This window comes from Lissotriton helveticus, chromosome 1_1 (genome assembly GCF_964261635.1).
Source record: "Lissotriton helveticus chromosome 1_1, aLisHel1.1, whole genome shotgun sequence".
Classification (NCBI taxonomy): Eukaryota; Metazoa; Chordata; class Amphibia; order Caudata; family Salamandridae; genus Lissotriton; species Lissotriton helveticus.
Window position 1 is genome coordinate 385221490 of NC_136057.1, and position 26634 is coordinate 385248123.

A 26634-nucleotide genomic window follows, 5' to 3' on the forward strand; every position below is an offset into this window, starting at 1 on the left:
CTTCGGCATGCTGGAGGGGTTTTGGATATTATTTGCGTCAGCCAGAGGCGCATTAAGAGGCCCCGTTTCTCAAGCTGGCAGGTGCCTTCAATGGCTTCTGCATTTGCAGATTTCTTTGCTCTCCAAGGGATTGGATCGGCACCAGCCCACCCGCAGTGGCTGTTAAGCAGGGCTTGCTGCCTTTCGGCAGCGCGTGACTTCACAAAGCTAGGTTAATTTATTACAATCAGCCTGCAGCCTGACGAACTTCCATTAGCGTGGTTGAAATGTATGCAGGGACCTAGGGAGGCTTTTGGACTTTATAAAACTTAGCATTCCGCTCCTTGCCCTGCAGGAAACCACCCACTTTGGGTATAATTGAGTTTCCCCATGCAACACCAGCCCGACAATGTTGCATCTTGGGAGATACAGTGCCTACAGCGCTGCACTCGGTGGGAGATCACATGATTGGGGATGGAAGGTGCTCCCACCAATGGGAGGACTGCAGGACCATTTAAAGGTGGAGGCACGGCAATGTCTTTTGTTTCCAGCGGCGTCTGCGGAAGGCGACACGGCCGAAATGCATCACACCAGTATGCTGTCAAATTAAAGCACTTACCTGGATTCCCTGTGTGGCCTCTTCCTTCGGCAGGCTGGAGGGGTTTTGGATATTATTTGCGTCAGCCATAGGTGCATTAAGAGGCCCCGTTTCTCAAGCTGGCAGGTGTCTTCACTGGCTTCTGCATTTGCGGATTTCTTTGCTCTCCAAGGGATTGGATGGGCACCAGCCCACCGGCAGTGGCTGTTCAGCAGGGCTTGCTGCCTTTCGGCAGCGCGTGACTTCACAAAGCTAGGTTGATTTATTACAATCAGCCTGCAGCCGGACGAACTTCCATTAGCGTGGTTGAAACGTAAGTGGGGACCCAGGGAGGCTTTTGGACTTTATAAAACTGAATATTCCGCTCCTTGCCCTGCAGGACACCAGCCACTTTGGGTATAATTGAGTTTCCCCACGCAACACCAGCCCGACAATGTTGCATCTTGGGAGATGCAGTGCCTACAGCACTGCACTCGGTGGCCGATCACATGATTGGGGATGGAAAGTGCTCCCACCAATGGGAGGACTGCAGGACCATTTAAAGGTGGAGGCGCGGCAATGTCTTTTGTTTGCAGCGGCGTCTGAGAAAGGCCGACACGTCCGAAATGCATCACGCCTGTATGCTGTCAAATTAAAGCACTTACCTGGATTCCCTGTGTGGCCTCTTCCTTTGGCATGCTGGAGGGGTTTTGGATAAATATATATATATATATTCACTGAAAAAAACATAGGTTATAGACTATATATAGTTAGGAATTAGCATTTACAAAACCTAGAAAATTCACTGAAAAAACCATAGGTTATAGACCATATATAGTTAGGAATTAGCATTATCAAAACCTTATTTTACTCACACAAAACCATTGAAATTTGCATATATAGTTAGTTGCACTAACTATATATCGCGCACCCGCAATCCACTGCTGATGATGTCACATATTACATCATTCATGACATGGTCAGTGACATCACTGATGACATCACTGATGACATCTCAAATGACATCACTGATGACATCACTGATGACATCATCCAGTGACTGTGTGTTTCTGTAAAGTTTAAATATGTTTTACATATTGAAGAATGAGTGGATGTATAAGTGTCTGAATGAAGGTTTTAGTAGGTGCGTGATTGACTGTATGAGTGAGTGATTAAATGTGTCTTACTGAATGCGTGGGTTAGTGACTAAACTGTCTGAAAGTGTGCATCAGTATGTCTGTTGTGCAAGCTGCTGCATGTGTTGATCAGTAGCTATATGAGTGGCTATATGGGTTATTGAGTGTGTGTGTGGCTGGCTGGGCAGATCAATGTGTACTTGTATCAGTGATTGTATAAGAGAGTAAGTATGTGTTAGTATATGTTTGAAAATGTAAGGTGTTCTGTGTTTAACTGTATAGATGAGAAAATGGAAGTGTGATTGATTCTTTACAGGACTGACTAGGTGTGTGAGTAACTCCATGGATGAGTGGCAGAGTGTGAGTGTCTGTATAGGTGTATGAGTGCATATGATAGTGTTGTAAAGATGAGTGATTGTATGTATGAATGATTGTATGGGTGAATGAGTGAATGTGTGTGTAGACGTAGGAATCAGTGAGTGTGTATGTAGTAACTAGTATTGGTGTGTGAGGAGATGCATTGTATTATCACATGAATGATATCATCAGTGATGTGATCATTGATGTCAAATGAGATGTCATCAGTGATGTCATCAGTGATGTCATTTGAGATGTCATCAGTGATGTCATCAGTGATGTCACTGACCATGTCATGAATAATGTAATATGTGACATCATCAGCAGTGGATTGCGGGTGCGCGATATATAGTTAGCGCAACTAACTATATATGCGAATTTCAATGGTTTTGTGTGAGTAAAATAAGGTTTTGATAATGCTAATTCCTAACTATATATGGTCTATAACCTATGGTTTTTTCAGTGAATTTTCTAGGTTTTGTAAATGCTGATTCCTAACTATATATAGTCTATAACCTATGGTTTTTTCAGTGAATTTCAACGTTTTTTTAATAGCAAATATCAAATGGTGTAAAATATTTTCTTCTTTTAAAGGAAAAATATATTTTATATGTATCTAATTTAATTTTTTTATGTCTTTAATTTTTTTTAATTATTTTTTTTGTTTCGCTACCGGTCCGCGCACCGGGTAGCTTCCCATTAGCTCAATTTGGTGCCGCGACCCGATCCGCGCACCGGGAAACGTTCCGTTAGCGCAACTCCCGCGATCGAACACAACATCGTGACGCGTCGCGTTAGCGCGACGTATCGCGTTGCCGCGTAATGCGTCTTATGAGGCGCCGCGTTAGCGCACCCGGAAGCGCTTCGGTCCGCGTCCCGAGGTGCGAAACGCAACACCCCGGAAACGAACCGGGCACGTAACGGGACGCGTAACGTAAGCGTAACAGGTCATGTGACCTCAAAATAACACTTTTCATTGGTTCATTACATTTTTTTTTTCACAAATGATGAAAGCCCCCACCTTTTTTCCTCACTCTGACTTTCATCTTTGTGAGAGGAAGACCTACTTTCCATATTTTCTAAAATGGCAAGTGTTGTAGCTGCAGCTGCTGGAGCCAATCCTCCACCACCACCACCACCAAAAAAGGATGGACCACCTCCTCAGGTCATCCTTAATCAAGAGGAGGAAGAAGAGGAAGAAGAGTAAGAGGAGCAAGAGAGGAGGCAGTTTTTGCCTGAAGAGCCAAGGAGGTCCCATGTGAAGGATAATTATATCTGGCAATTCTACACATTTCCCCGGGGCCAAAAAAAAGTAAATGCCCGCTACGTCACATGTCTGATCTGTGACAAAGTTCTGTCCAGAGGGACTAATAAAAAGTACAGCTTCGGGAATTACACCATGCATCGGCACATGGAGAGGTGGCACCCTATAAATTATAGTGCTGCGCAGGTACGTGACCTGCAGGAAAACCCCCCTCCTGTGGCCAGTACATCAACCGAACAGGCAGTGACGGTACCAGAGGCGAGGGAGACGGTCCCAAACATCCAGATGAACTTCGGGGACCTGAAGCATGTCTGCATTTTTTGCGGCAAATTAATTTGCTATGGGAGAGAAGCATAAATCTAATCAACAGAGCTTTTTAAAATCATAAATGTACAAAACGCCCCAGAAAGTAAATTATCTTTTTTTTTTTGTTGCTCCTGTTGAGCCCTTTATAATGAATGATTTTCGTTCCCCCCCCCAAAAAACTAAAAAAATATAAAACCGTTCAAAAAATACAAAAAAAGTAAAAAAAAATTCAGAAAAATTATAAAAAAAATATAAAACAACAAAAACAATAAAAAAAAGTTCTTTTCAGAACTACCTCCCATTTATAAAAAATTGCTAGAATGTTTAGCACTCTGGCAACCTCTATTTCTTTTGATTCGCTTCCCGGTTCGCGCGCCGGTACGCGAACTGGAAGCGAAACAGAAAAAAACGTTTTTTTTAAAAAGGAAGACTGAATATAAGGGAAGGAAACAGAGAGTAATGTTAAAAGAAAGACCGCTAGAAGGAGTAACACAGAGATACTGTTTAATAGATCTATTTACCAAAGAAAAGATGTAAGAGGGTATAATTGAGAAAAACAAAATAGATAAGGAAGTGAAAGAAAAAAAGGAGAGTAGAAGAATAATAAACAAGAGTTTCTTGGAGAATGTGAGTGAATGTTCAAATTAAGAAGAAAAACAGTAAAGGATGTGGAATGAGAGGTAGGGATAGAACCGGACTAAAAGAACAACCCTGAGGGAAAGTGTTAAGAAAACAGTGAGCGAAAGTAAATAGGAATAAAACAAGATGTATGACAGTGACTAAGGTTAAAACATGTGGAATAACAGAGAGAAAAAACAGAAAGCAGAAAAGAAGAAGTGACAGAAAAGGAATAATTGAAACAGCAAAGAAATGTAAATAACATAGTGTGCTTGAACTACAGGGAGAAAGCATAATGAACAAGTAGTGAAAGAGTGATGAGTCAGAGACAGTGAGAGTAATAGCGACGGACTGAGTGAACAGGAGTGAGGAACTATGAGAACAGAGGGACTGAGAAAAGGAGTGGAAGGAGTAGAGTAAGTAAGTAATAGAAAAGGGAATGAGGAAAGTAGCAAAGGCAGGAAACTGAGGGTTAAAGAAATGAAGCAGTGGAACTAATAGAAGTTAAATGTGATAGAGATGTAACGGAAAGAGTACAAAACACTTACCTTATAATTGTCGTTAACTTAGTCACTTGTTATTTTTATACTTTCAATCTGTGAAAGAAAGAACAAAAATTTGAAAAATATTAAAACATGTATTTAAAAATTAGAAAAGACAAGGGAAAAGATTGAAAATCATCCAATTTTACAAAGAAATAAAGTTAGAGATAAACATGCAGAAAGAAAGAAAAAGAAACGGTGATAGACAGACAGAGACAAAAAAATTGTAATAGAGTAAATTACTAAGAGAAAAAAAGAAGATACTTTCAGTGACAGAAAAGAAGGATAGAAGAGAAACTAAATTGAAGTTGTGTAAGCTACTAAAAGAAAGTGAGTAAGGTAAACTATATAAGGAAAGGGTGAATAAGGAAAAGAGAGTGAGGGAGAGAGGAGACAGAGGAAGTGAAGGAAAGAGTGTCAGATACAGACTGAGTGAGGCAACAAAAGAAAGATAAATGAGTGAGGGTGAGTTATACTAACTGATTGCACCAAAAAAGGAGAACCCAAAAATATTTAATTAAGAAAACAAAGGGAGGAAAGATGGAAAAGACAAGCGAAGGAGAGGGTCTAAAAGCTGGAAAATGGTGCAAGGGAGAAAAGAAAAAAGCAGAGTTGGAATAGGGAAACAAAGGTTGAAAGATAAGTGGAGTTAGTGAACAAGGGTGAAAGAGAATAAAACAAAAGGCAATGTGAGTATGTAAAGAGGATTGATAGAAGGTAGTAAAAGACGAGTGAGCATGAGACAAGACGAGTACAAATTAAAATTCACAATACAAAGTACAGAATTAATTATACATGTTAAATGGTTTATTTTTGCTGTTCTCAGAATATATCAAATTTCACTTAAAGCAGTGAGTTGAAGGTATTCATCATATAACAGCAGGGAAAAAAAACACAATCAAAATGATTGTGTTTAAAAAACCCATATAACATAACCAATCAGAAATCAGAACTCCTCAAAAGTAACTTACTTTCCATGACGTCGAAGGATGTCCTATGAACAGCTTATACTCTGTTGTGCTGTTATTATTTTCTGCCCGCCACTTTCTGAAAGAAAAGCTCTATCGTTTTGACAAATATGTTACATACAATAAATGACTTCTCGCTCTCTACCGCACTTCTCCTCAAGGCCAAATAGTGTAAGAGCCATTTATAACTCTTGGAATTCTTCTAAGCAAATCCCGTCATTTTCTTTTTCCACAACTTTCAGAAAGAAAACGTCCAAGATCACTTTCACAATCCTGTACTAGTAATATCTCACCCTTCTTGCTCACTCATGTTCCACATTTCCTATGACACTGATACTGCTTACTATGAGGCACACTTACACTACCTCTATGACTACTACAATTATTTAATTCTCTTGATCACTGTTAATCACAAAGCAATTTAAAACAGTACATAAAATTATATAAACTCCTAGAATCATTATAGGCCAGTTACCTACCCTAAATTCTCTCTTCTGAAAACACAAAGTAAGAATATTTTATGTCAAAAGGCAACATTGTTTCATAGTCAAATGGGAATCATTTCCGAAACACCAGCTTTTTTTACATTTTAAATAAGCTGTGTAATAAGCGGATGTTGTCAAAGGACCATCATGTCATATAATAGCTGCAGTTACAAATGTTCTTCCTAAAATCAACGACTGTGTAGCCACAACATTTGTAATTAAAGTTGAAAACTTACTTTCATCAGGTTTATATAGTTGGAATTTTAAAATGACATTATAACCAAAAGTTTGCACAAATAATGTGGACAGCATTGCAGACTTACATTACCTCTACTCCATGTTTTGATTGGCTGCTTGAATTAGCTTATTAAAAGAAACAGTTTTTCTGAACTCATTCAAAGTGCAGTTATTTTTCCATGACGTCAAGTGTTATGGTAAGAACACCGTTTGCTTTGAGAAATACTCTGTTGTCCTTTAACTAATCCGTGCCCACCACTTTCTGTAAGAAAACCTTCTTTTTTTTTCAGGAACTACTTAAAACTCAAAAATAACTTTTCACTCTGTACTACACTTATCCTCAAGGCCAAATAGTGTAGGAGCCATTAGAACCTCTTGAAATTCCTCAGAGCAAATCCCGAGATTCCTTCCCTAAAATTTTGCTTGTAAAAACACCAGGTAAGAATTTTTAAGGTCAAAAGGCAATCTTTTTTTGAAAGTTAAAACAGAATCATTGCAGAATGACCAGCCGTTTTCAGACTTCAAATAAGCTGTGTAATGTCCTGATGTTGTGAAAGGACCGTCATGATATATAATTGCTGCAGTTACAAAAGTCCTTCCTGATATTGACAACTGCGAAGCCACAACATTTTTAATTAAAGTTGTCAATTTTGTTCCATCAGGCCTACATCGTTGGAACATTAAAATGACATACTGGCCATATCTTCGTATAAATAATGTGGACAGCATTGCAGACATACATTGGCTACACTTCATGTTTTGATCGGCTGCTTTTACTAGCTTATTAAAGGACACTGATTTACTGTCTGGCAAAGTTAAATATATAAATCTTTCTGAGTCTACACTAGTAGTACTTGATACCCTACAGTTCTCGCTGTCATGCTGCCATTGATAAGAAAGGCCAAACAGATGATCTACATCTACACCTTCATCTTGCAATACATCAAGCATATACATTAAAAACTCCTGACAATCTTGCTGAATATTTTGAGAGAATTGCATTTGACCTGAACATTTGTCTAACAGATTTCGAATTTCAGACACACTTTCTATTTTGGTTCTATCAGTGCTACATTTCTCTAACAGAGAATTCAACAAACAGCAAAAACTTTGATCCGAATTGATCACAATCTGTTCTTTTAAAGTTTCTAGAGAAAAGACAACATTAACCACTACATTAGCATAGCAGTTGACACCAGAACTATTTTCAAATTGAAAACCAACAACATCTTCAACAGAATCCATTTTCTTTCTGCTTATAATTTCGGGTTCATCGACTTTTCGTCTTTTTGCTACAACCTCCCTACTATTGGTCACATTTCTTCGTTTCCGGCCTACCACACGTTTCTCAAACAAAGGATATTGAGGCAAATGTGGCGCATACTCTCTTCTTAACCTATTGTATTCCTTAACCCAATCTAGATCCGCACAAATGTTTGTGACATCACACTCAATCAAGTACAATCCCGATAAAGTTCTGACTCGTGACAATGCCACATATGCCATACCCTCCTTGAACACAGAACTGCCAATATTCACCAATGCACTGTCTACACTTAAACCTTGCGATTTATGGATTGTCACCGCATATGCCAAGCAAACAGGAAACTGCTTACGGCGAACATATAAGTCTTTTACAAGCAAAAACCTAGCAGAGCAACGACCAATTAGCTGTACTTCCTCAATGCCATCAAATTTAATTTTTAAAAATCCAATTCCATCTCTATTTCTGTATTTCTCAAAATCAACAACATTACCCATTGATCCATTTACCAGACCTCTTTCAACATGTAAATTCCTTCTCAAAATGATACGGCAATTTAAGCACACATTCAGAGTCTTTTCAAAACCAGCAGTTTTAGATATAGTCTTCTCTAATGAATCCAATTTAGATTTCAAATTCTCAGACAAAATAATTGTTGCTCCCATATGCTCTATTCTGTCAATAGCTTCCAGTTTCACAATCTCTTGGTTTTCTAAATTCAACATTTTGTTGTTGAAGATGGCACATTCTGCAAGAGTTGGCAGATTTCTTCTCAGTAATTTTCCGAAAAATATTCTCTGGCAGAATGTCTTCTTCTGGATACAAATTTGACAGTAATCGTGCATGTAAAGCTTCTTTCCCATGCTCGGTCACTTTCCCGATTCTAACATCTTGTAGAATATTCTTGTAATCTTCATCCTTCGCCTGACGCATATTTTCATGCAGCTCAGCATAATTGAAGTTTAACCATATGTTAACGTTGCCAATGCTCCCTAGGCACTTCCTGGTATCTTCATGCGTAAGCAGTTTAAACACTGGTTGTCCTTTCACTGGTGTCAGCTGCAGAAGATCACCGAAAACAATGATGTGTTTGCCACCAAATAACACATCATACTCTGTTTTAAGAACTTCCTGCATTCTCAAATGCACAAAGGCAAGCATGACATTAGAAACCATGCTTACTTCGTCAATGATAAGAAGTTTCATCTTCTTCAGGACTCTGGAAACTTCACAACAAGCATCTCCAGATAACTTGTGGTATTGTAATTTGTTATCATGCTCCACTGGCAGCATCAGTAGACGATGTAAAGTAATCCCTTTAATGTTATGTGCTGCCAGCCCAGTTGGAGCGGTGACAACACAAGACAGCGATGACTCGGTCCTTTTCTGCAGATAACATGAAATTGCTTTAATTAGGAAACTTTTTCCAGTTCCTGCTTCTCCACTCACGTACAGTCGGACAGGCTTCAACGACGTACATGAGCACTCTTTCTTCTCATGACTTAATCCATGATCAATTTGGTTTGTAACTTCGTAATATATCTTCCTCTGCTCAACGTTGAGTTGTCTTTCCAAATCTTCTAAGTTAACCGCATCCTCCTGAGCATGTGCCATGGCTCTTTCCACTTCAATCATGGCAGTGGCAGCTTAGTTTTCGAGAACTGGTCCTCCTAGTGGATCCTGACTCAATGAAACAGAACTCTGACTGTCCTGAGAACTGTCTCTAGCAATCTCGGCTGCAATTGTTGCTCCCTGCTCGATTTCCGCATTCAACATTTCTAGATATTTTGGAAAAACAGGACATTCTATGGTCTCCTTGGCTGCATTGAAAGAGTCTTCGTAACAGAGGAAATCTCCAAGCAGTTCCTCTTCTGCACGCCAAGGCTTGAAAAGTTGCAAAAGAGCTAAATAGAAAAACTCTTTTCTTTCAGGAGATTCGCCACTCAATTTTCGATGATTTACCAATTGGCATTTTCTTTGCTTGACCAGACATCCCTCACTTCCAATTACAGCATACACTCCTTTATCAATATTTTCTTTGATGTTGCTCTTGAATATGTAATTTTGTAGAACCTCATACAGACAAACATTCTCGAGGTGACTGCTTCTATTTGGATAATATGTATCCAACATGTTGGTCTTCAAAATATCTGTACTGTTTGGCTCCTTTTCCGCCAAATACTTAATTTCCCGTACAGGTTTCAGAACTCGATTACGCGTTGCAGCAAGACCAAGACTCGCCCAAATGATACTCCTAGATTTGGCCTAGAGACTTGCTGAAGATAACCGGTCAGAACATTCGTAAGCTCCGATTTCTCAATGCGACAACATCTTCAGACTGAAACTGTACAACTTCTTACTGAGGCTCTTTTCATGGGAAATGTCCTCCCACATATCCTTCAATTCTGTCTTTTCTTTTTTTGTGATGTAAGATGTCACATACCGAGCCACAGCCATACAGTTATCAGCCACAAACTGTATATCCATGTTAGCATTCCACATGGACAAAATCACTGGGTTGTAGTCGTTGATGTACTTGGACTCTTCGTTTCTTTTCAAATTGTATGTATTTTTGGGTGATTTCCTCGTCACATTATGTCGCAGCGAAGACATCAAACTGTTCACTCTTCCTTTAGATATCACCGATTGTGGAAATCCAAAACGACATTTTGTGTAGAACTTGTCCTTGTTTCTGAATTTACGACGACAGTACTTTCCACAACGATGGCTTTGAAAGCGTAAAACTTGTTCTCTTAGGCTTTTGTCTTCCTTTGTCTTTGGAACAGCACATGTAGAATACTGTTCTATGAAACTCATCACTAAGTCATCCGGATCTGTTCCAAATGTGGGTGCATCTTTGATCCATAGCAGCATATGTATATGAGGAGCACCTCTTGCTTGATACTCCTTTCTCCAGAAGAAATCCAACACCTCTCCAAGAGGTGGATTTTTCTTGTTCATGATGAAAGACATCATAGCTTCAAATCTATGATTGAAGTACCTGCATACATTCACTGGATCCAAAGAGCACAGTTCTCCGGGTGTCTTGAATTCGATATTTTCAATGTTTCCATTTGCCTCTCGTAGAAATTCAAGTAAGTCTTCCCAGCCATACTCGGCACAGCTGAGAGTGAGGAACCATGTGGGAGTTCCTAAGTTCCTCAGCATACATTTTAAATCACCATGACAACGGTACCAGTACTCATTAGTACCACGCTGACATGCCATGAGATTAATCAGGTGAGAATCCCAAATACTGTCTTGCACATTGACTTTATCCATAAAGTCCCTTGCCGAGATATTTTGCATCTGTACACCACTTTTCAAGATGTGGTTTACTGCATATGACAGTCCAGACAGATCACTTTCAAACAGTAGATGAAACAAATAGGGAATGCATTCACGAAACCTAGGATCTTCTGCATACAGTCGTAAAGTCCGGTATTCAGAAGCAGGAATTTGATCAGGTCGCTCATCATATCTTCCTCCTTGACCTGTTGGAAATAGCAGTGGGAAACACCGAGCTTCCAAACTTTCCTCCCAAACACTAATGGGACTCCCTTTGGCTTGTTTCATTTGAAACAACTCAATAGCATTCCCCATGACTTCCTTGGAATGCAAAGGATGAACACTATAATGTTCATATATTTCTTCATTTTTAGAGGCTTCTACTTTCTCAATTTGTCCAGCACACAAATCGCTGTCCTCTTCTTCACTTACTTCCTCTTCTGCAACACATACATTCTTGTAGTACTCATTGTTTTTCATCAAATACAATGTTGCCTTTTTGACTTTCCTAACATCCACTAAATCTTGCCAGATTTTCTTACTCTTTGCCGGAACGCCATTAACTAAGATAACCAGAGGTTCCTCTTCCACTTTCTCTACTCCAATTGTATTAATGTTTTTCTTCAAATGTAGAGGCAAATAAACAACTCTTCCCTTTAATCCTCTCTGTAAATCTGATGGAGGCAATTTCCCTGTCTTTGGCTCCATTCGTACAATAGCCTGAAAGGGATGGACACTTTGAATCAAAATAGATTCATAAGTATTTAAATCCTTCAATTCAGAAGGAATGTCAACCAATTCCAGATTATTATGAACCGCTCTAGCAGGCATCCGGTTTTGATTTAATTTGTTACAACAATAAGTACACACACGTTGATCCGATCCCAAATCAAAACAATTTTCTACCATCAAGTATGTTGCGAAATCCTTCCATTCACTATTATTTTCCCTTTCACTTTTTGCATATAAATCCACTAACTTAGGGGCTCATTAGGATGGCGGACGGAGGAGCTACCGCGGCCCTGGAGTACGCGGAAAATGCCTTTTCCGTGTCCGCCTGCCGCGGACACTCCGTCCGCCATATCAGGATAGGAAACAGTGTCAAATTTCCGTCCGCAACGGAAAAGCATGCACCGGCGCCCAACTACACCCGACCACGCGGCGGACGGAACACATCCTGAGACTCCGCCGTACGTACTGACGTCTAAGACCGTCCCCCAAATAAGATGGCAGAAATTACACATAAAACCGCAGCGGAAAAACAAGCTATCTGAACACGGCGGATTCCCCACAGCGAAGAAAAGATACATAGCAGAGATACCCACCACAAGCTGCTCGCCACCATGGACCCAGCGCTACACGCTTTCCCGATGCTCTTCGCGATCCACCACGTCCTAGTCTTGGCCCACCATGGACGCCGACGCAGGTAAGGCACAAACCATTGGCTGCATGGAGGGGAATACCTGCAAGGGTCGTGACGTAGGAAGGGGGAGTGTCATGTTACCGAAACCACTGATGAGAAGCAAATAGAAATACACATTTGTAGTACGCAAGCATGAATGACAACGACAAACCACGAGACTTGATAGACTACCTTTATTGCACATAATAGGGGTATAATCACAGTGTATGCGTGAGCATGGGCAAAGTGGGCACCAGAGCATGAACATCAGAGGCAGCACGTGAGAGGGCAGAATGCAGTATCAGAACAGCTACAGGGCATTGTGGACAACAGAGCAGGTACATCATTGGCAGTAAACGAGAGGGCAGAATGCAGTATCAGAACAGCAACAGGGCATTGTGCCCAACAGAGCAGGTACATCATTGGCAGTAAACGAGAGGGCAGAATGCAGTATCAGAACAGCTACAGGGCATTGTGGACAACAGAGCAGGTACATCAGAGGCAGCACATCAGAGGGGCTAAGTGCATCAACAGTCCATAGCACTGAACATGTCCATCAGAGGCAGCACGTGAGAGGGGCTAAGTGCATCAACAGTCCATAGCACTGAACATGTCCATCAGGAAGGTGGCTTATCTCCTCACTCCTGAAGCTCTCCTGCAAGTAATCATGGCCCTCGTCCTCTCCCGCTTAGATTTCTCGAATGCTATCTATCATGGTCTGCCCAAAACATCTCTCTGCAGACTACAATTCGTTCAGAATCAAGCGGCGAGATTGGCCTTTGGGAGTCCGAAATGGCAATCCGCCAAACCCCTCCTTCTAAAACTGCACTGGCTCCCCGTCGCCTCGAGGGCAGCCTTTAAGATCGGCTGCCTTACCTTTAAATCCTTATCTGGTTCCTGTCCTGCCTTTTTGAAATCTCTCATCAGGACTTACAGCCCCTTTCGGAACCTGAGATCCTCTCACCTGCACCTCTTACTCACTCCCCCTGTCAAACTCTGCAGATCCGGAGGCCAGAGATTCGCATTTCTGGCCCCCAAACTTTGGAATTCCTTCCCCATCTCTCTCTCAACTTCCAATTCCCTTACTCTTTTCCGTAAATCCCTAAAAACTTGGCTCTTCCCTCAATCTGCCTAAACCCTCCCAGTCCCCCAGTAGTCTGCCAGCGCCAGGAAACCCATGGTGTCAGCGCGCTTTATAAATGCCCCTTACAATACAATACAATACAATACAATCCAATCAGAGGCAGCACGTGAGAGGGGCTAAGTGCATCAACAGTACATAGCACTGAACTTATCCATCAGAGGCAGCACATGAGAGGGGCTAAGTGCATCAACAGTCCATAGCACTGAACATGTCCATCAGAGGCAGCACGTGAGAGGGGCTAAGTGCATCAACAGTCCATAGCACTGAACATGTCCATCAGAGGCAGCACGTGAGAGGGGCTAAGTGCATCAACAGTCCATAGCACTGAACATGTCCATCAGAGGCAGCACGTGAGAGGGGCTAAGTGCATCAACAGTCCATAGCACTGAACATGTCCATCAGAGGCAGCACATCAGAGGGCAGAATGCAGTATCAGAACAGCAACAGGGCAATGTGGACAACAGAGCAGGTACATCAGAGGCAGCACATCAGAGGGCACAATGCAGTATCAGAACAGCAACAGGGCATTGTGCTTAACAGAGAAGGTACATCAGAGGCAGTAAACGAGAGGGCAGAATGCAGTATCAGAACAGCAACAGGCCATTGTGGACAACAGAGCAGGTACATCATTGGCAGTAAACGAGAGGGCAGAAGGCAGTATCAGAACAGCAACAGGGCATTGTGGACAACAGAGCAGGTACATCATTGGCAGTAAACGAGAGGGCAGAATGCAGTATCAGAACAGCAACAGGGCATTGTGCCCAACAGAGCAGGTACATCATTGGCAGTAAACGAGAGGGCAGAATGCAGTATCAGAACAGCAACAGGGCATTGTGGACAACAGAGCAGGTACATCAGAGGCAGCACATCAGAGGGCACAATGCAGTATCAGAACAGCAACAGGGCAATGTGGACTACAGAGCAGGTACATCAGAGGCAGCACATCAGAGGGCACAATGCAGTATCAGAACAGCAACAGGGCATTGTGCTTAACAGAGCAGGTACATCAGAGGCAGTAAACGAGAGGGCAGAATGCAGTATCAGAACAGCAACAGGCCATTGTGGACAACAGAGCAGGTACATCATTGGCAGTAAACGAGAGGGCAGAATGCAGTATCAGAACAGCAACAGGGCATTGTGGACAACAGAGCAGGTACATCATTGGCAGTAAACGAGAGGGCAGAATGCAGTATCAGAACAGCAACAGGGCATTGTGCCCAACAGAGCAGGTACATCAGAGGCAGCACAAGTACGTGTCCCAACCAACCCGTCCCAGGGACCACAACAGTGCAAGGCTGTTCTCAATGGACAATGGACACACCATGTGAAATAACATGTGAGTGAAGTGATCAGCACCTCACATCACAGAATCAGGTGGACTGCGTGAACTACCTGCCTCGGACACACTGCCAGCACCAGAAACAGGAGTGTGAGACACAGCCACAGCCCGAGTGACAGACACATGGGCCACAGACCCAGACACACTGCCAGCACCAGAAACAGGAATGTGAGACACAGCCACAGCCCGAGTGACAGACACATGGGCCACAGACCCAGACACACTGCCAGCACCAGCAACAGGAATGTGAGACACAGCCACAGATGTAGTGACTGACACGTGAGCCACTGACCGAGACAGACTGCCAGCACCAGAAACAGGAGTGTGCGACACAGCCACAGATCTACTCACTGACACATGAGCCATAGACCCAGATACACTGCCAGGACCTGCAACAGGAGAGGGCACAACTGAGACTGTGCTACTACATGATGCATGACCGCAAACAACAGACACAGTGGCACTATCTGATACATGAGAGTCAACTGCACCTGCGGCACTGGGACCACTGAAATGATGAGCCACAGGGCTGTATGGGCCAGGAGGCAGGGTGGCCCTGGGAGCTGGGGATAGCTGACCTTGAGCTACATCGGGGTGGGCAGGTGTCAATGGTGTGTGTCTGCGTTTCTTAGGGATATGTGAGTGCACCCTGGACAGGACAGGACTGGCAAGTGGTGGGGGCTCTAAACAAATATCACCCACCATAGGTGGAGCATCTGCAGCCGGGGATCGGGTGTCTGGGGACGTGCAGGAGCATGCTTGTCGTTTGCTGTGTGCCTGCTGCCTGGACTCAGATTCATGTGTAATGGGGGATGCAACAACAGGGGACTCCCTCCTCTGCTTCTGACTGGCCTGGATGGGAGTGGAGGTATGGGGGGACTCCGCCACGGAGACTTCTGTTTGGCGTTCATTCGAAAACATAAGCCGCAGTGCAGCCAGGGGTGATGTATGCCAGTCCTTGACTGCGCCATCGTCCATGGTAGAAGCCTTGTCCGTAGGAAGTGCCTTATCCGTAGGTGGAGTGTTGTCTCTGAATTTTGCCTGTGCCTTGGTCGGTGCCCTGTTCCTGCCAGCAGACTTGTCATCTGTGGTGTACCTGTCTCCAGTAGACACCTGCTCTCTGTGTGTGTCCCTGCCCTTGGGAGATGGACCATGCTCTGTTGTGTGTCTGTCCTTGGGACTCTCCCTACTCTTAGGAGGTGCCTTTGTCTTTTGACTGTCCCTGTCCCTGTCCTTGGGAGTGGCCCTTTCCTCTGTTGTGGGCCTGCCCTTGGGACTCTCCCTGCTCTTAGGAGGTGCCTTTGTCTTTTGACTGTCCTTGTCCCTGTCCTTGGGAGTGGCCCTTTCCTCTGTTGTGGGCCTGCCCTTGGGACTCTCCCTCCTCTTAGGAGGTGCCTTTGTCTTTTGACTGTCCATGTCCTTGGGAGTGGCCCTTTCCTCTGTTGTGGGCCTGCCCTTGGGACTCTCCCTGCTCTTAAGAGGTGCCTTTGTCTTTTGACTGTCCATGTCCTTGGGAGTGGCCCCTTCCTCTGCTGTGGGCCTGCCCTTGGGACTCTCCCTGCTCTTAGGAGGTGCCTTTGTCTTTTGACTGTCCTTGTCCCTGTCCTTGGGAGTGGCCCTTTCCTCTGTTGTGGGCCTGCCCTTGGGACTTTCCCTGCTCTTTTGAGGTGCCTTTGTCTTTTGAGTGGCCTTGTCCAAGGGACTATCCATGGACTTGTGAGTATCCCTTGCCTTGGGAGTACCTTTTGTGTTGAATGCCTGTGTAGCATGTGAAGGCATGTCCCCCAACAACACTTGTGGATCCTGTGTGTGTACTCCAGTGTATCTGACGTTGTCTTCGTGAACAGATTTTGCTGACCTAGGGGATGGTGTCTGTGGCCTCCGTGCCCTGACGTGCTGTCTGACGCTGCTTCTAGTGCAATAACCTGTATTAGAGTCCTGCTCAGAATAATCACTACCCCCTGAGACATCCAGTGGTGTAGATGGGGAAACAGAAGTAGCACCCTGTCCATGCGACTGTACTATTGCAGACGACACACTGCTTGCCAATGACTGCACTGTCCTGTGTAGACCAGCAAGATCGCCATGCATCCCTTCCATGAATGCCACCACCTGCCCCAACTTCCTATCATGGTCTTGGAAAGCATTTGTCATATTGGTCTGCCCCACACACAGCTGTCGCAGCAGATCAACGGCCTCAGCACACAGTGCATTTTGGCTCACTGTGGCAGGGGCAGCGGTGCCTGCACCGAACGCCACTCTGCTCCCCCTACTCCTGCGTGCACGAACAGTACATGGTGCAGTTGGCGAAAGTGTGGGCCCTGTGTGCTTTGTTCCGACAGAAGGTGTTGATTGCCCACTCCCAGTCTGTGACAACAGTGCTGGCTCACCAAGAAAATTACCGAAGATGAGGACGATGGTGTCTCCACATGCGAGTCCCCAGGGACGGTCCTGTCCCCCTCTCCGGCGCTGCCCTCCTCTGTGTCAGTTTGCGTGTGTGCGAAGTCTGACCCGGACTCATTGCCTCAACTAATCTCCTCCGTCTGTGGCTGAGTGTCCTCTGTCATAGCTGAAATGCACATAAAAGAGGTGTAAGTCATGGGCACACTCACGTACAGAAGGACAATGAGTCCCTAATTCCATAGCTGACAAAGTTCTTGTAGCCCCCATCCTGCACACGGCCCACCTCTACCAGTCATCCTCACATTACATAAGCGTTGGTGGCTGTGACACATGTACAGCATGCGGACAGGGCAGGAGCACGTACATCTGCACACATGTCTTGCCATGGGGCCACGGACCACTACGGCATGTGCTTCAACACTCAACTACTAAGCAAGTGGCGTGTCAACATGCCGGACCTGGATGTCAAATTACACCCACCCAATGGGACCAACATGGCATCGCAGTGATACATACGCACCACAGAACTCAATACTGTGTCTGTGCACCAATACCTGCATTGCACTCACAAGTTTCCGAAACAGACAGTATGCTCACCGCTAGTTTCCTGTTGATCGACACTCAGCCGTTCGGACAGGTCACGATGCGTCACAGCAATGATACGGTGCATGAGAGGGGTCATGGAGCGTCGGGCCAGACGTGGCGTCCTTGGAATCATCCCCAGTGTCACTTCCGCTACATTCTTGCTCAGCCTGGAAATGTCGTCCCAGCGTTTGTGGCAGTGTGTGTGTCGTCTGTTGCACACCCCCAATGCCCGTACTTCACGTGCAATGCTCCTCCACACGTCCTTGCGAAGTTGCAGCTTGACCTACCATGATGGGAGACAAAAGGGTGTAAGTCAGTGGACAGTTGGCCTGTCACACAGATAGGGGCAACACGTATCTGTCATCCGCCATGCACAATCCTGAAAATATGTTTGAGCCCACACTACACAGCTTAGATTGCAGTAGCCAGGAGTCATTGGCCTCCTCATGCACACCAACATGTCCCACACTGCACTTACCACCTGTCCGGGTGCGCCGTAGAGCGGTCCATAGTTGCGGAGCGGCGGTGAAGGGACGAGACCGGATCTCTTTGCCTCTCGACATGGCAAGATCACGGAGTATGGCACTAGAGCAGCAGTCGGTGGTCAGCTCAGCAGCAGCAGCAGGTCGAGGTGATGGTCACAGGCAGCGGTCGGTGGTCAGCTCAGCAGCAGGTCGAGGTGATGGTCACAGGCAGCAGTCGGTGGTCAGCTCAGCAGCAGGTCGAGGTGATGGTCACAGGCAGCAGTCTGTGATCAGCTCAGCAGCAGCAGCAGGTCGAGGTGATGGTCACAGGCAGCAGTCGGTGGTCAGCTCAGCAGCAGCAGCAGGTCGAGGTGATGGTCACAGGCAGCAGTCGGTGGTCAGCTCAGCAGCAGCAGAAGGTCGAGGTGAACAGGCAGCACTGGTTCCCAGGGTAGGATGTGTGCTTTTGGACAACACACATATATAGGGCCCTCAGCACGTGTCAGTGGCATACGTCGCCAGCAATTGGTCAGCCCTGGATGCGTGTTCGTAAAAGGGCCAATGACTGGCCCTGGTGTTGCGGTGCACTGCTTCCGCTACTTTCGATTGGGCATACGCGGCCAGCGGCCCTCTTCCCATTGGCTGCATGTGCAAGGACCATCACGGTCACTCATCGGCAACCGCACGTGCAAGCTTCAGGCACGGATGCTTCAGTTGCAACAATGTTCTATCACTGGCGCCACCATGGCGGTGCACGTACTCAGCGGGGGAGGTGCAGGCCTATACACCCTTTAGATGTACTCAATGGACATGGCAGTTCATGTCCCCTCTTACAGTCACATTGCATCATCCACCGTACACCGGCCGGAGCGGCCGGGCCTAGGACGGCCGTGCCGGCCATGTCCACAACCGCCGTGCCAGGCCGGGCCTAGGACGGCCGTGCCGGCCATGTCCACAACCGCCGTGCCAGCCATGTCCACAACCGCCGTGCCAGGCCGGGACTAGGATGGCCGTGCCGGCCATGTCCACAACCGCCGTGCCAGGCCGGGCCTAGGACGGCCGTGCCGGCCATGTCCACAACCGCCGTGCCAGCCATGTCCACAACCGCCGTGCCAGGCCGGGCCTAGGATGGCCGTGCCGGCCATGTCCACAACCGCCGTGCCTGGCCCGGCCTGGCACGGCGGTTGTGGACATGGCTGGCACGGCGGGTGTGGACATGGCCGGCACAGCCGTCCTAGGCCCGGCCGCTCCGGCCGGTGTACGGTGGATGATGCAATGTGACTGTAAGAGGGGACATGAACTGCCATGTCCATTGAGTACATCTAAAGGGTGTATAGGCCTGCACCTCCCCCGCTGAGTACGTGCACCGCCATGGTGGTGCCAGTGATAGAACATTGTTGCAACTGAAGCTTCCGTGCAGGAAGCTTGCACGTGCGGTTGACGATGTGTGCCCGTGACGGTCGTGCACATGCAGCCAATGGGAAGAGGGCCGCTGGCCGCGTATGGCCATTGGAAAGTAGGCATGTAGGCATGTGGCATGGGGTACCCACCATATCTTGTTGTGATATTTGTGTCTGTCATCCCCCTACATAGGCGACTCGGCGTACCCAAACCGGCCCTGGCTCCTGAGTCCCCTACGTAATCCTACAACAGCGGGTGAAATGCGCTACAATGATGCACATGGAAGGACACGGAGAGTGATTGAACGTACCTTCGGACTGCTAAAGTCTAGGTTTCGGTGCCTGGATAAGACCGGAGGGGCCCTGCCTTACTCACCAGGAAAAGTATGCAGGATCGTGATTGCCTGCTGCATGCTCCACAACCTGGCCGTGCGCAATGACATTGAACTACTCTTGGACCCTGAAGACGAAGAAGTTCCTCGGCCTCCCATCCCACCCATGTCGACTGATGAGGATAGTGGTGAGGAGGAAGGTGTGGACCAGAGGCGCCAGCTCATTGATCGCTACTTCCCTTGAATGTGAGTAACTACCTTTTGTGCCGGTTGACAATGCCTTATGTATGTTTGCTGGTGTTGTGTGGATGTGGGGTGCATCAGCTATGTGTTCTGGTTTGTGATGGTTGCATATGTGTGTCTTCATTTCTTTGGACATACAAGTCTCCATGATGTGTGTCCTCTCATCCCATGCTTTTGTGATGAGTGTAGTTTGTGGAATGTTGCTGTGCAGTGTGTTGTGATGTGTGTGAATCTGTTTCATGACGTGTGTTTGCTGACTCTGATTTTCCCTAGGTCACTCCCGCAGCGCCATGATTATGTACGACTAGGATCCCGGCACCTGTTTACGTCTGTTTCTGAAGGCAATCTTGTGAATAAACATGGAGGCAACACATCATTGAGTGTGTAAGTCACATTTATTTACAGGTTGTGCATTTGTGCTGGTGATTATTTACAAGCAAGTGGGGGGGAGGGAGTTGGAGTTGAAGGTAATGGCAGATGAAATGTCCGTGCTGACACCACATTGGGGGGTGTCAGGCTAGTCCAGCAGACCAGTGGCAATGATTGTCTATGTGGGACAGGATACTTTGCAGGGTGAATGTCTGGCACAGGCAGTGACAAAGTCATTGGCGGCCCCTCTTGGAGCGTGTGGATGGTGCTCCAACACTGCTCTCACCCACTTCCAGCCTCGGGCGGCCCCTCCGTCTTTGAGGTGGAACTGAGTCAGCTGGGGGTGCAGGTTGTTCATGGGCCACATCCGTCGCCAGGGGCACAGGTGGTGGCGGTGGTGGTGGAGGTGGAGGTGGAGGTGGAGGTGACGGTGGCGTTGGAGGTGGAGGTGACGGTGGCGGTGGCGCAATGACAATTGGTGGAGGGGGGGTGGGGTTGTTCCGGGCAATCCATTCCCTCCACATTGTTGTCTGCTGGCCCATGATGTGCACTATCTGGCCAAGGTACCCCGAAATTTCGCGCAACATGTTCGTGTTGTCCACCGAGTCCTGGTGTGCACGATCTGCATGTTCCTGGGAACGGTTGTATGATGCCTGGCACCTGGCTAGGGCTTGAAGGGACTCTGCCACAGGATGGGGTAGCTGTCCTTCCTCTGTACGGCGGAGTGTGGGTCGCCTGATTGCCTGATGTGTCGTCGCCTCTCTCCTTTGTGGCCCACTCACCCTGCTTGGGTGTGAGGCCGATGGACCTGCGTCGTGCGCTGGGTTAGGCAGGGTGGCACAGGCAGGAGTGGTGGTACTGGTGGTACTGGTGGTACTGGTGGTGGTGGGGAGTCTGCAGATCACTGAGGCAGGTGTCGCTGGAGTCACACATGCGACGGTTGTCGGGCCCGGGAGTCCCTGTGAGCCAGATGGCCCTGGCTGTCTGCTTGGCCCCGCACCATCCTCCGCACCGGAGCTGCCTGTGTCATCGTCCCCAGAGAGTCCGGTATGTGTGGGAGGCGAGTCTTGCGGCCGGGTGCTGGTTTCCCCAGTCAGTTCACGATCACCTGAGGGACAAGATTGAGCTGGTCAGTAATGTGGACATTACATGTTCATATTGATTTGTAAACATTTCTGTGTCCTGTCGCACACACCCCACACACCCTACCCTCCACCACCCACCGCCGCCCTCCCCGTGAACATGGGGGCCTGTTGGGAGTTGTAGTTGTGAGCTCTCACACACCCCACCCACCACCGCCCTCCCAGTGAACATGGGGGCCTGTTGGGAGTTATAGTTGTGAGCTCTCACACACCCCACCCACCACCACCACCGCCCTCCCCGTGAACATGGGGGCCTGTTGGGAGTTGTAGTTGTGAGCTCTCACACACCCCACCCACCACCACCACCGCCCTCCCCGTGAACATGGGGGCCTGTTGGGAGTTGTAGTTGTGAGCTCTCACACACCCCACCCACCACCACCACCGCCCTCCCCGTGAACATGGGGGCCTGTTGGGAGTTGTAGTTGTGAGCTCTCACACACCCCACCCACCACCACCACCGCCCTCCCCGTGAACATGGGGGCCTGTTGGGAGTTGTAGTTGTGAGCTCTCACACACCCCACCCACCACCACCACCGCCCTCCCCGTGAACATGGGAGCCTGTTGGGAGTTGTAGTTGTGAGCTCTCACACACCCCACCCACCACCACCACTGCCCTCCCCGTGAACATGGGGGCCTCTTGGGAGTTGTAGTTGTGAGCTCTCACACACCCCACCCACCACCACCACCCTCCCCGTGAACATGGGGGCCTGTTGGGAGTTGTAGTTGTGAGCTCTCACACACCCCACCCACCACCACCACCGCCCTCCCCGTGAACATGGGGGCCTGTTGGGAGTTGTAGTTGTGAGCTCTCACACACCCCACCCACCACCACCACCGCCCTCCCCGTGAACATGGGGGCCTGTTGGGAGTTGTAGTTGTGAGCTCTCACACACCCCACCCACCACCACCACCGCCCTCCCTGTGAACATGGGGGCATGTTGGTAGCCATGTACATATTGGTGAGTATGTGTCCGACGTGCATGGGTTGGGGCGTAGGAGATGTGTCTTCTCAGTTTCGTGAGCCTGACCATGTCGTACTGATCGTGGTGCTTGGTTTGTACTTACCAGCCTCTTCTCCTTCATCAAGTCCGTCTAGGCTCTCTGGGTGAAGTATCACCAGCACCTTCTCCTCCCAATCGGTGTAGGGTATGGGCTCCGGGGGTGTTCCGCCGCCAGTATGATTGGCTCTTGCATATTTTTTGGCACGGATGCCTTTGACCCTGGTCTTCAGGTCATGCCACCGCCTCTGAATTTCGTGCTTTGTCCTTGGCACGGTCCCTGACGCATTCACCCGACTGACGATTCTGTCCCACATGTGATTCTTTTGCGCCACGGAAGTCTGCTGGACTTGGGCCCCGAAGATGTGGGGCTCAACACGGATGATTTCATCTACCATTACCTTCAACTCCGTCTCCGTGAATTTAGTTTTTTTTTTGGGTGCCATGGTGTGTGGTGCTCAGTGTGTGTGTTGAGTGAGTTGGGGGGTGCAGGTGTGTGGTGTGTGATGTGTAGGAATGGTGTGGTGGGTGTTTGTGTGGTGGGTGTGGTAGGGTGGTGGTTGTGTGTCTTCTATTTGAGTAAGCTGTATATCGATTAGGGCCTCTTGCTAGCAGCAATGCTGTGATGCAAAGGATTGTGGTAGTGGGTGGGGGTCATTTTATAGTCTTTTATTTATTTATTTATTTATTTTTTTTTATTATGATTTGGAATTCCATGGAATTCCACATAAAATACAGAATAAAAACAGCTTTTTCATACAAAGCAAAGAGATAAAAAACAATTTCACAATTACACCTATCGATACAATATAATTAGCCTCGTAAATCTGGTTTACTAAAAACATCAGTTGTTAAAATACAAAAATTAATACCTCATTTTCACTCAATTTCAACTGCGAGGGTAAGTAATCTAATACGTCACATTGAAGGGCAAAAGTATCATATCAATCGGTTTTTAGTCTAAAAATCATTGGTTATCAGCAAAGATAAACATTTCGAAAGACAAAGGGTGTTAAAGTTTTTTTGTTAGGAGATGATCTTGTCAAAAAGAGAATCGAAAATAGCAGCAATTATTTTCAACAGTACTAACTAAAGTGCTAATGCATTAATTAAAGTGCAAATGCTTTACTAGTACTTTGTAATGCAACACACATAGTTAATTAACATTCCCACAAATATGATCTGAAGCAGTAAGGGTTGAATGGTATTATTATTTTTAACGGTCTATCAAAGTGCCAATAGTGCTTCAATAAAATACTGATACAAAAAATGATTACACACAATATTTTTTAAAATATCTACAATTCACCCATACCCATTCATTTTTCTTTTAATAAACATTTAAAAATTCTTTAAAAAAGCAGAAAATTTTAAAACACATCAATTCGGATGGGGGAAACACCTTTAGAAAATTGCGGGCCTGTTCTGCCGTTGCAATGTTATGCTGTAAAAAACCATGCCTTAAATATTTACGGCGAATTAGATGGAGTGCTGGACACACTATCAGGACATGATTAAGGTCTTGTACACCGCCATTGCATAGATTACAGCGTCTTTCATTTTTGGGGATACCCTCCCAAGCACCTGTCACAATCCTCAAAGGAAGTATGTTCAATCTCAGTAATAAGAGCACTCGGCGTGCTCCATGATACAGGTTCCAAAGTACATATGGCTGAGGTTTTTTGACAATAAAGCTCCCCATAATGCAATCTAGCCTTCCATTCGCATTACATATTTGCTGATCTCTTCTACTTGAGATCATATATATAGATTTTTTAATAATAAGCTTTAGAGCTGATTTATCTAAACGGAGTTCTTCTTCAAAATCAAGATCAAAAATACTTAAAGATTTTAAATAATTTCTAAAAATTACACTTTTCTTTAGCAGATTAACAAAAATTTCCTTAAACAATGCAGCCCTTAATAGATTCTCCTGCCCATTCTGCAGAGCCTTACACCACCGCAAACACGCTGCCATCGAAAGCACATATGTAGAAAGGAGGCCAAATTCAAGTCTAAGAGCTGCAATGGGCGCGGAATAATTTAGATTACATATTTGGCGCCAGATTTTTCCTTCCACCTTCTCAAACATTGCCCACTCACCTTCATCTATTGTTTCAATTGCATAGTTTAGAGTCGGAGGAATCTTTATTTTATATACTGCAATAGTGTGAGAAAAATGTCTTTTTCCGCATTGCACGTAAAGGCGATTAATACCAGATGCTTGCGAGATGGCTTTACTTTTGCAATGGTCCAAATGTCTCTTAGCAGAGCACCTGTTTGTAAAAAAAATTCCTAAGTACTGATAAAATTTTACTATTTCCATTCTTTCATCTCCTAAAAACCATTTCAAGTTTGGTCTAACCTTACAGCCACTATGACTAAAAATCATCACTTTGCTCTTCGAAATGTTTATCTTTAAAAAATAATCCTTAGTATACCTGACCAATTCCGTTAATCGCCTCTGGAGTCCAATTGGGGTTAGATCCATTAATATTGCATCGTCCGCATATAGCAGACAGCTTATTTTTAGATCACCCACTGGAGGAGGATCCCCCTTACATTCCCCTAACCGGCTTGGTAGATCATTTATATAAATTGAAAAAAGTAATGGGGCTAATAGGCAGCCTTGCTTCAGGCCATTATTAGTGGGAATTTTCTTTGAAAGGCCCTGAGTCCCTCCTAACAAGACTTGAGTCCATGTTGATGAGTGGAGTGCTATTATTACTCTTAACAAGTTCCCGGGTATTCCCATAGCAAGCAATTTCCTCCACAGCGTTCCTCGGTCCACCCTAGCGAACGCTGTGGAGAAATCAATAAATGCAGTATACAATGGGGACCTCCGACCCACAGGATATTTATCGATCAGGGTCTGCAGGACAGATATATTGTCTAACGTACCACTGTTCTTCCGGAACCCTGATTGTTCAAGAGGAATTAGATTATTTCCAAAAACCCACTCTTGTAGGTGTACCAAGATGCTTTTTGCAAATAGTTTTCCAGTTGCATCTAGAAGTGAAATTTGCCTGAAACTTGCCGGAGAGTTTTTTGGGCCCTTTTTATATAGCGGAACTATAATGCTTCCCTTCCAAGAGTAAGGGATGACCCCGAGATTGTAACAATGGGCAAACAGTGGTTGTAATAATTTTGCCCAATCGCCACAGTCATTCTTTATGATGGCCACGGGGACATCATCTGGCCCCATTGCCCCAGAATATCTTGCCCCCTTAATATATCCTTCAATTTCCTTCGTTGATGGGGCTTCGACATCACCTACCAATTGAGAGATTTTAGTAAACCGGTCATCATCCTCAGCCCCTGTATTTGTGGCATACAATAGAGATATATAAGTTGACCATTCTACTTCTGGAATTAACATGGGTTGGGATTTTACTACACTATCGCAATATTTGGCTATTAACGCCCAATATTTCCTGCTGTCCCCTGAAAGCGCCACTTCCCGGAGTTTAACCCATTTTTCATCTTCAGCAGCCCTAAGATCTGCTGCTACTTTCCTTTTCCGGACCTGTTTTAATCTATATATCTCTTTTTGTCTTAGTGCTATAGGGTCTTTAAATTGGGCTCTAATCAGCTCATTTATCTTTCTATTTAATATTTTAATGTCACTCGGCAGAGTTGCTAAGGGGGTGCCTCTTCCGCTATGCTGCTTTTTACCCAGCGCTTTTATTGCAATCATAACTTTTTCATATCCCACAATCAAGTTCTCCCGAGCAAGACCAGGTACAATATTTTTTAAAACCCACTGAAAATTCGGAAGGTTCTTGTATGACC